This window comes from Gavialis gangeticus, unplaced genomic scaffold (assembly GCF_001723915.1).
Source record: "Gavialis gangeticus isolate Ggan-Ray unplaced genomic scaffold, GavGan_comp1, whole genome shotgun sequence".
Classification (NCBI taxonomy): domain Eukaryota; kingdom Metazoa; phylum Chordata; order Crocodylia; family Gavialidae; genus Gavialis; species Gavialis gangeticus.
The window spans coordinates 47566628-47574750 of record NW_017728993.1 but is presented as its reverse complement, the minus strand read 5'-3'; the positions used below and the strand labels follow the sequence as shown (position 1 = coordinate 47574750).

At 48.4% G+C, this 8123-nt stretch overlaps 1 protein-coding gene and 1 long non-coding RNA gene across 2 annotated transcripts in view; one reads left to right on the top strand and one right to left on the bottom strand.

The window, feature by feature from the left end:
• The window catches only part of S1PR1 (sphingosine-1-phosphate receptor 1), a 7405-nt gene extending 4143 nt beyond the window's left edge, over positions 1-3262 (bottom strand). Inside the window, exon 1 of the mRNA XM_019501699.1 lies at positions 1108-3262. The gene's annotated coding sequence lies outside the window, so the exon portion shown is untranslated. The remainder of the gene's footprint in view (positions 1-1107) is intronic.
• A 1290-nt stretch (positions 3263-4552) lies between these two features.
• The window catches only part of LOC109286890, a 17377-nt gene continuing 13806 nt past the window's right edge, over positions 4553-8123 (top strand). The window contains exon 1 of the long non-coding RNA XR_002094703.1: positions 4553-5326. This is a non-coding gene — a long non-coding RNA (uncharacterized LOC109286890). The remainder of the gene's footprint in view (positions 5327-8123) is intronic.

Here is an 8123-nt window from a genome sequence, read left to right as displayed (position 1 = left end):
CGCGGGGACGCCGGCCGGCTCCTCCCCCGGGCCCTGCTCCGAGGCGTCCGCGGTGCCGCTCCGTGGGCTCCCACGGGGGTCTTGCAGGAGGAGCGGGACGGGGCCGCAGCTGCCGGGTCAGCCCCGGTGCTGGACGGGGAGTGCGCGGGGCCGGAGTAGGGCTTCCCCTCTGCCTTCCTCTTTCATTTGCAGCCTCCAGTCCGTCAGGCCCGGGAGGCTGTGAGTCAGAGGCCGTGCCCCGCAGCCCGCTGCTCCCTCGCTACCCATGCCCCTTTCCTGTCAGGATTTGTCCGGGCACATCTAGTCCCGCCTCGTGCTCTAGGCAGGATCGTCCGCAGCGAAACCTCTTCTTCTCACACACAACTACCAGGCTCCGTGCCAGGAGCGTTGGAAACACCCTTTTATTTGCCACAGGTGGGGGGGAGGACAAGGGCACTGGCGATGTTCTGCCGCTAGGACTGCAGAAATCTGCTAAAATGCCCTGGCAGAAGAGGAAGGCACCGGGATGCGGAGGAAAGAGTCTCCCCCCCCCCCGCCCCCCAATGCCACACTGATCATGGGGTGCAATTCCTTCTTGATCCCAACTGCAGAGATTGGGCTGACCCTAAGCAGAGGAGCAAGAAAGACCCTCTAGCCAGGAACCACAGCAGCAGCATATCCCAATTCAAATTCCCATGCTTAGGTGTGTGGCCAACACCCAGTGCTTCTGAGGAAGGTTAACCTCCCAAAATAGATACCAATAGCAACAGGAGAGGAAGAATTCCTTCCTGGCCCCACAGGACAAACAGCAACGCCCAGAGGCACGGATGGGATAAGTGGACACCCGCCACTCGGATCTACAACTTGGGGGTCACAAACATGACTCCATGCATCACACCCTGCCGGGAGAGCTGGACCATCCCTTTCTGGGATCCTGTCTCCTTTGCAAACAGAGCTCCCTATGGATCGGGCATGGTTAGGGAAATCCATTTCGTCAGAGCTTCCCTGGCATTGGCCATCCTCGGTTCAGGGTTATCGGAGGATGCATCCTTGCTTTTATTGAACTGTTCTATTATTTCTGCTCCTACAGCGATTCCCCCTCACCTCCATTTACTCCCAGACACCTACCTTCGAGAAGTGCGCTGGTTCCAATCTAGGATCTGTCACAGATGAGAAAGGAAATTCAAGTGTCTCTTCTGACTCCTTCCCATTTTATATACTAGGTGGGGTTAAGAGGTAAAGAAATCAGTGTGACCGAGAGACAATGCTCAGAGGCAATGAAATTGGGTGTGCCCTGCTACGTCCTGTGGATGTTATGAGACTTGAAGAGAAGTCTCATTGATTTATCTAAAAACATCTTCAGCAGTGCAGACATGCTCAAGGAAACGGTCCTTTTTTTGCTAATGCCCTTAGCTCCAAGTATCACATGGACTAGTGGAATGATCACATTTTGGGAAGAGAGAATATAATCTTCTCTGACACTGACTTTGTTCGGCCTTTGGTGTTTCATCTAACCTCAGTGTGGGTCAGTTTTCCCATCTGTGAAAAATGCTACTTACCAGTACTTTGTGGACTTTTTGATGGGTATTGGAGGCTTAATTCATGTTTGTAATACTTTGAAGATGGGAATAACTTTGAATCATTCCTACTTTGAAAGGTGCTAGTCATTTTAAATCCATGCTTATTATGATCAGTACAAAAAATGTACTTGCAATTGCCACAGTATAGTAGTCTGCTGTGATAGATGCATGCTATACAGAGAAAATTGCATGGCAGAGAATAGGAATTCTTGCACTTTTTGTGCAAATTAACATCACAAATACATGCTTGATTAATGAAGTCTTGTATATCACACTATTACACAGGATTCCGTTGACCGTATCAGTTGCTTTCTGAAGCAGCCTTCCTCTCTACATCTTGGTTTAATGGTGTTGATAGGTATTTTCGATTGCTCCACACCTCTCTCTAAATGACTCAGCCAGTGCTGCAGCAAACAGAAATGTACTTGTGCCATGTGTAGAATGCAATTGGGAAAGGTGTCGTTTGGTTAGGCTGGAAGGAAAAAAAAATCAACGGTTCTGCTATAACTGAAAGACAGCACAAAAAATAAATCATGTTGAGGTTGACACGTGCACCCCCCTCTAACTGCCTTGTATATACAGGCTACATATTTTGTTCCCACCCCTTATTTAGCTAGTTTATGAAAACAACTCAATAGAGCTGAGTTCACTGATGTTTTATTTTTTTAATTGTGCTCTTCTCTTTGGGAAACAATTGTCATACAACTTTACTCAGAGGCAAAGCATGAAAGTAACATGCTTTATTTAAGGGGCTGGATGACTCAGGGGTCTACAAAGGGATACAGAGGTTTCAAGATTAAGTCAACCAGGGCATGTCTACAGAGACACTTTACTGCACAGCAGACTAATTTATTGCTCAGTAAATCATCACAGTTTACCCATACAGGCAATTAGGGTGTAGTAGACTGATTTACTGTGCTGCCAGATAGTCCTGTCAGGTACAAGTGTTATCCAGCAGCACGGTAAATTACTGTGCTTAAACACACATGTAGGGTGACATCAGGATTAGTTTACTTTGGTCCAAATTGAGCTGAAGTATATTCAGTTGCATTAATTGCATGTGTAGACACACCCCAAGTGGGTCCTGACTTACAGCTGGTATCATCCAGTTGAATGATGCACCTCTGAATTAGTTAGTCTATAAGGTACAAGTTTACCTTGCCTTCTGCCTATTATCCAGTTGAGTGTTCAGTAGCTAATATAAACATCTTTTCCATAGCTATACTGTGACTTCTTTCTTTCACTTTTATTATTGACTCCAGTTAATCTGGAATTTAAAAACATTAAATGAATACCCACCCAGGGTCAATATAAAGCTACAGTACAATTTAAAAACATTAGTTTGAATGCAACTCTTATCATCATGTAGATTTCAGAAGATAGCCCAGGAAAATTACCCCTATCTTTGATAGCTAAGTAAAACTGTGAAAATGCTGATGACACAAAGGTTATGTACTGATTGAGGACTGTCATCCCTCAGAAACAGTTTTTTTAAAATCAAATGGGAAATGGATCCCAGATTTCAGAAAGCAGGGTGTGGGAGCAGCAACCTGCATTGCAGGGGTGGCTACACCCCCAGCTCCCAGTCTCCTCCCAAAACCAAGGTGGGCAGACCACACTGCTGGAGCAGCAGCACGGGACTTAAGTCCCTCAAGCAGTTAAGACTCTTCCTTCCCCCCTCCCTTCTCCTCTCTGCTCAGTGGCATGTTCCCTCCCCTCCCTGCTGCTGCTGCTCTTCTACTGTCTCCAGCTGACCCAAGGGCAGTGGGGAGGCTCCACAGCTACTCCTGCCCCACTGCATCCAGGCAGCACATGGACCCAATCTTGGCTAGAGACAGCAGCAGCAGTAGCAGGTGGGTTCCCTTCCTCTGTGCCTGCTGTCCGGATGGCAGGGAACACAGGGGTGGGGTGGAGACTGGGCAGGAAGGAAGGACCCATCTCTTGATGCTGCTGTCTCTGGCTGAGCCTGGCTTTGCATGGAGCCTGACTGGTGTGAATGGGAGCGACTCTGGAGCAACCCCCCTTGCCCCTACCTTGGGGGCAACTAGAGACAGCAGTAGCGGTGTGTGGGGGAGACAGGAGGTACTGCTGAGCATAAAGATGGAAGGGGGAGAGGGGGTGGAATTCTTACTTGTTTCAAGGACTTAAAAAATTTCCCCTGCTGCTGCTTCCACAGCATGGTTGACTGAAAGCGGGGTGTGTCACACCACTGCATCCCCTCTGGACCTGCCCCTGGAAATGGTCATAAATTTCTTCCCAGCTCTGGATGAAACACTGGCTTTCATAGGGCCTGCAGATAGTTGCCTGAATATGGATTTTCCCTATTACTTTTGTTGTTTTGTCTACTGAATTCTTTATACCAGCATTGCAGTCCTTTCTAGTTAATAAAAGAGGGAACTCCTATCCAGAGCTGGTCCTAGGGAAAATGGTGCCTTGGGCAAACTTGTATTTTCGCACCCCCCGGTACCCCCTTCCTCCCCCAAGGTGCTGCTGCAGGCAAAGGTAGGGGGCAGTCTGGCAGGGAGGTAGAGCAGCATGGTGTGCCAAGCAGAAGAGCAGGAAGGCACCACTGCTGCTGCCCACACTGCCCAGCCCAGCTCCTCCTCAGCAGCGACTGGGTTGGGGCAGGCTGGGCTGAGCACTGCTCCTCCTGCCTGGGGCAGGGATCAGCCAGGGATGGGAGAGAGCAAGGCTGTGTGTGTGGGCTGCTCACATGTGTGTGCATGTGTTCCCCCCACCCCAACCACAGCACCCTGGGCAGTCACTCATGTCACCCACCCCTAAGGCCAGCTCTGCTCTTTTCTCCCCTTTACAGTTTCAAGATAAGGAGAAACAAAGATGTATTGACCATACAACAAATACAAAATAGTCCAAAAGCAACTTTCCAGGAGCGATCAAACATTGGAACAAGCTACCTGGAGAAACTATGGAATTCCTATCCTTGGAAATTTTCAAAAGCAGGTTAGGTAGACACCTAGCTGGAGTGGTATAGTCAGGAATGATCCTGCCTTGTGTAGGGAGCTAGACTAGATGACCTTGTGAGGTCCCTTGCAGCCCTGCTTTCCTATAGTCCTATACTCCATTCTTGCCCTTCATCCTCAATGCTCAGGACTGAGGGGATATATTCAATGTATGCATCCTACTCCTCAGTTTCTTCTCAACTGCAGAGCTCCTATTGATATGACTTAAGGAAGAAGAAAAAGAAGGGTGACTGTGAGTGTGGACAATGCATCTTGAAGAACTTCAGTAACCTCCTTTTTTTATTAGAGTAACTGTCCACACACACATTTTCCTACGTAGGGGACTCCAAAGCATAATTCACCATCATTTGGAGGTAAATCTTGGAATTCCCTAAGTGAAAAAAAGATGTGCTCTAGCAGCATCACCCCATGAAATCTCCCTCACTGCACAATGCTTAGCAAAGGCTTGGATTGTACTTCACACTGCTGTCTTACAGATGTCTGTTAGACAAACCCCATGCAAGAAAGCTACAGACATAGCCTCAAGTGCAGTGGACCAAAGCAAATGGTGACTCCACCTTGGCAGTCTCATAACACAATTAAGTACAATCTGAGATCTAGCCTGACAGTCTCTGGGGACAAATTGCTGTGCCTTTCAATCTTTTGCCTATGGCTACTATCACAAGAGGGCAACAGGCAGCTGGGCCTAGCAGTTAGGTTTGGGGTCAGTAACCTGACTCCAGACCCACATGTCAAGGCAGTCTGGAGCTGGTGGTCAAACCAGAATCCAGATGTGGTCAGGAGCAGGTCAAGGTCAAGAAGTCAGTATCAGGAACTGGGAGTCACAGTCAGGAGCAAGTCAAGCTGAACACCGATACCAGGAGTGCAGGAATAGTGAACAAAAGTAGGGACCAGAGTCAAGGCAAGGTGCTGGGTTCAGAGCAATCTGCAAGCTCATCAGATTTGTTGAGCAGATAGGTCATCACTGTCTGTTCTGATGGTTTTATGGCTTTGTTGGGACTTCCAGTCAAGGTAGAAGCCCATCATTGGTAACCAGGATGGCTCATCCCCAGCTGGGGCATCTAATGCAATCCTAGGTCTAGGTGGATAGCTGGGTTTTTGACTTCACCAAATGCTGGAGTCCCTCCCTGTTACTAGAGGGTGGGCTATGTATTATGCTACAAAAGGGATACTCAACCTCTGGGGCTCCCTACAGGCCTGGAAATTTTCCAGTAATGGCCATTAATAAGACTACCATCCACCCTGCTAAATTCCCAAACCCCAGTATCTGCTCTGCCAGTCAGAGCCAAACTATGCCCCCCTCCCCCATGCCCCTCTCTGCATCTGGATCAGGGCCTGGGTCATGCTCCCTTCTCCCTCATGGGGCTAGGTTGGGCCAGGCCTTGCCCCCTTCCCTTCCCTTCCCTTCCCTTCCGGGAGGGCTGGGTTGGGGCCTGACCACACTTACTTCCCTCCACAGGGCTGGATCAGGGCCAGCCTGTCCCTCACTCCACTCCACAGTCAGATGGCACCCATGGTACCTGAGTGAGACTATCAGCTGGATCTGGCCTGTGGATGGATGGGGCACTGCCAATCCTTCCCACTGGACAAAAAAGGTTGGGCACCACTGGGCCACCTTGTTTACAGTTCTGATGTAAGATGGGAAATGGATTTTAGGCTCCTTCCCCAAAGCCAAAAGCCCTTTCCAATATCGGGGGACAGCTACAGCTATACTTGGGACAATGGAGAGCACAGGGAAGGAGATGGGAGCCATAGGTTCAGAAGAAAGAATCCACAAGGGGACACTAGAGAGAACTTCCAAGATGGGTCATTGCTCCTTGAAGGCATTTTAGGGAATCAATAGATGCTGCCCAGATGAATTTGTCCAGAGGTGTGAGGTAACCAGGGACAAGTATAGGCTTGACAGTTGCAGAGTTCCCTACGTTGAGCTTCCTCCTCCTGGTGACACAGATGGTATCAAATGGGGAGCCACTCACCACAGCTATAAACAAGTATGGAAACTTTCAAAAGGGTTTAATCCCATGTAAATAAAAGGCTAGAAGCCCTCTGGATTTTAAGGCAATGATAGAAAGCCTCAGCCTCAGAGGCATAGGGTTGGGAAAGATGATCAGGAGGGCCATCTTCTAGCTGAGGTGGAATTCAGAGTATTTTCAGCAGAAACGCCACCTTGTCCAAATAGAAAATTGTTTATGGGGGATCCACCATAACAGCTTGGTTCTCACTCGCTCTTCTTGCTGAGGTAACAGCCGTCAGAAATGCTACCTTATTGGAGAGATTAAAAAGTAAATTGATGTCATCAGTTTAAATAACAGGTATGTTAAAGATTAAGGACCAAATTTAGGTCCCATTATAGAACTGAGATCTTGATACAGAGGAAAACCTTGGTGGGGAGGATGGGCAAAATGGCTTTCAGAAGGCAGGGTAGCTATACACTTTTATAGACTAAGATGTATGTATGTATGTCCATACTGTATTTACTCAAATATAAGATGACCCTGAATATAAGATGATGTCCAATAATTAGATTCTATACATGGAAAATTGGAAAATATGGAAAAACTGGAAAATGTTATAATTTTTCAGGTATTGAATCTAAGTATTGGACAGTTGTCTTGAATCCCACTCCCTTACAAAACCAGTGGCTGGGGTGGGGGTGATAGAGCGCCCCATTGTCTTTTGCTTTGCCCACTTCTCCCCCCTGCAGCCTTCCTCCCCTCTGCCACCTCCCACTCCCAGCTCTCCAGTCTGCCTTTCTCCTCACTGCCCCGTCTCTGCCACTTACCCCCTCAACTTCCCAGTCTGCCTCTTTCCTGGCACCCTACTTGCTGTCAGACCCTGCTCAGGCTTCTTTGTCCCAGAGCACAGCACTTGGAAGCCCAGCCCTTACCTGAGCATGCAGCAGTGTTGGTGCTGCTGGTTGGCTGGACAGGGGAAGGAGTTTCCATGTGCTCTGTACCCAGGAGCAACCCCAGCCTGAGCTAGAGGCAAGCTGCACCTGACAGTACAGGGGAGGATTTGGGAGCGGGAATGACACAGAAGCTGCAGAGAGGGGCAGGAGGCTGCTATGGGTCTGACTCGCCCTGATTTGGGCTCAGGGCCAGAGTCAGAGCTGCAGCAGCCAACTGCTTCCTCCTCTGCATTGTATTTGAATATAAGATCAGAGGCATTTTCCCCCATGCTGACTGGGGGTGAAGAAACCTCGTCTGACATGCAAGTAAATATGGTGGGGGAGGGGGAGGGAGAGGAAGCTTTCATGAAGCCAAGTTCACTTCATAATGGCTTTATTTGCAAGAGTTAGCTTGCTGGCATCAGAAAGAGCATGCTTTGCGGAATCTCATACTCCTTGATGGTGTGGGTAGTACAACCCTATTCAAAAGAAATATTATAAGACGATTCAATAAAATCTTCCCTAGGGAAAATCCCCATTTAGCATTACCTGCAAACCTGCTTGCGAAAGGAAAAAAGAAATTATATTGTCTAGAAAGAAATACTGTTAACATATCCATAGTTTCATAGTTTCTAGGGTCGGAAGGGACCTGAGCAGATCATCTAGTCCGACCCCCTGCCATGGCAGGAAAGAGTA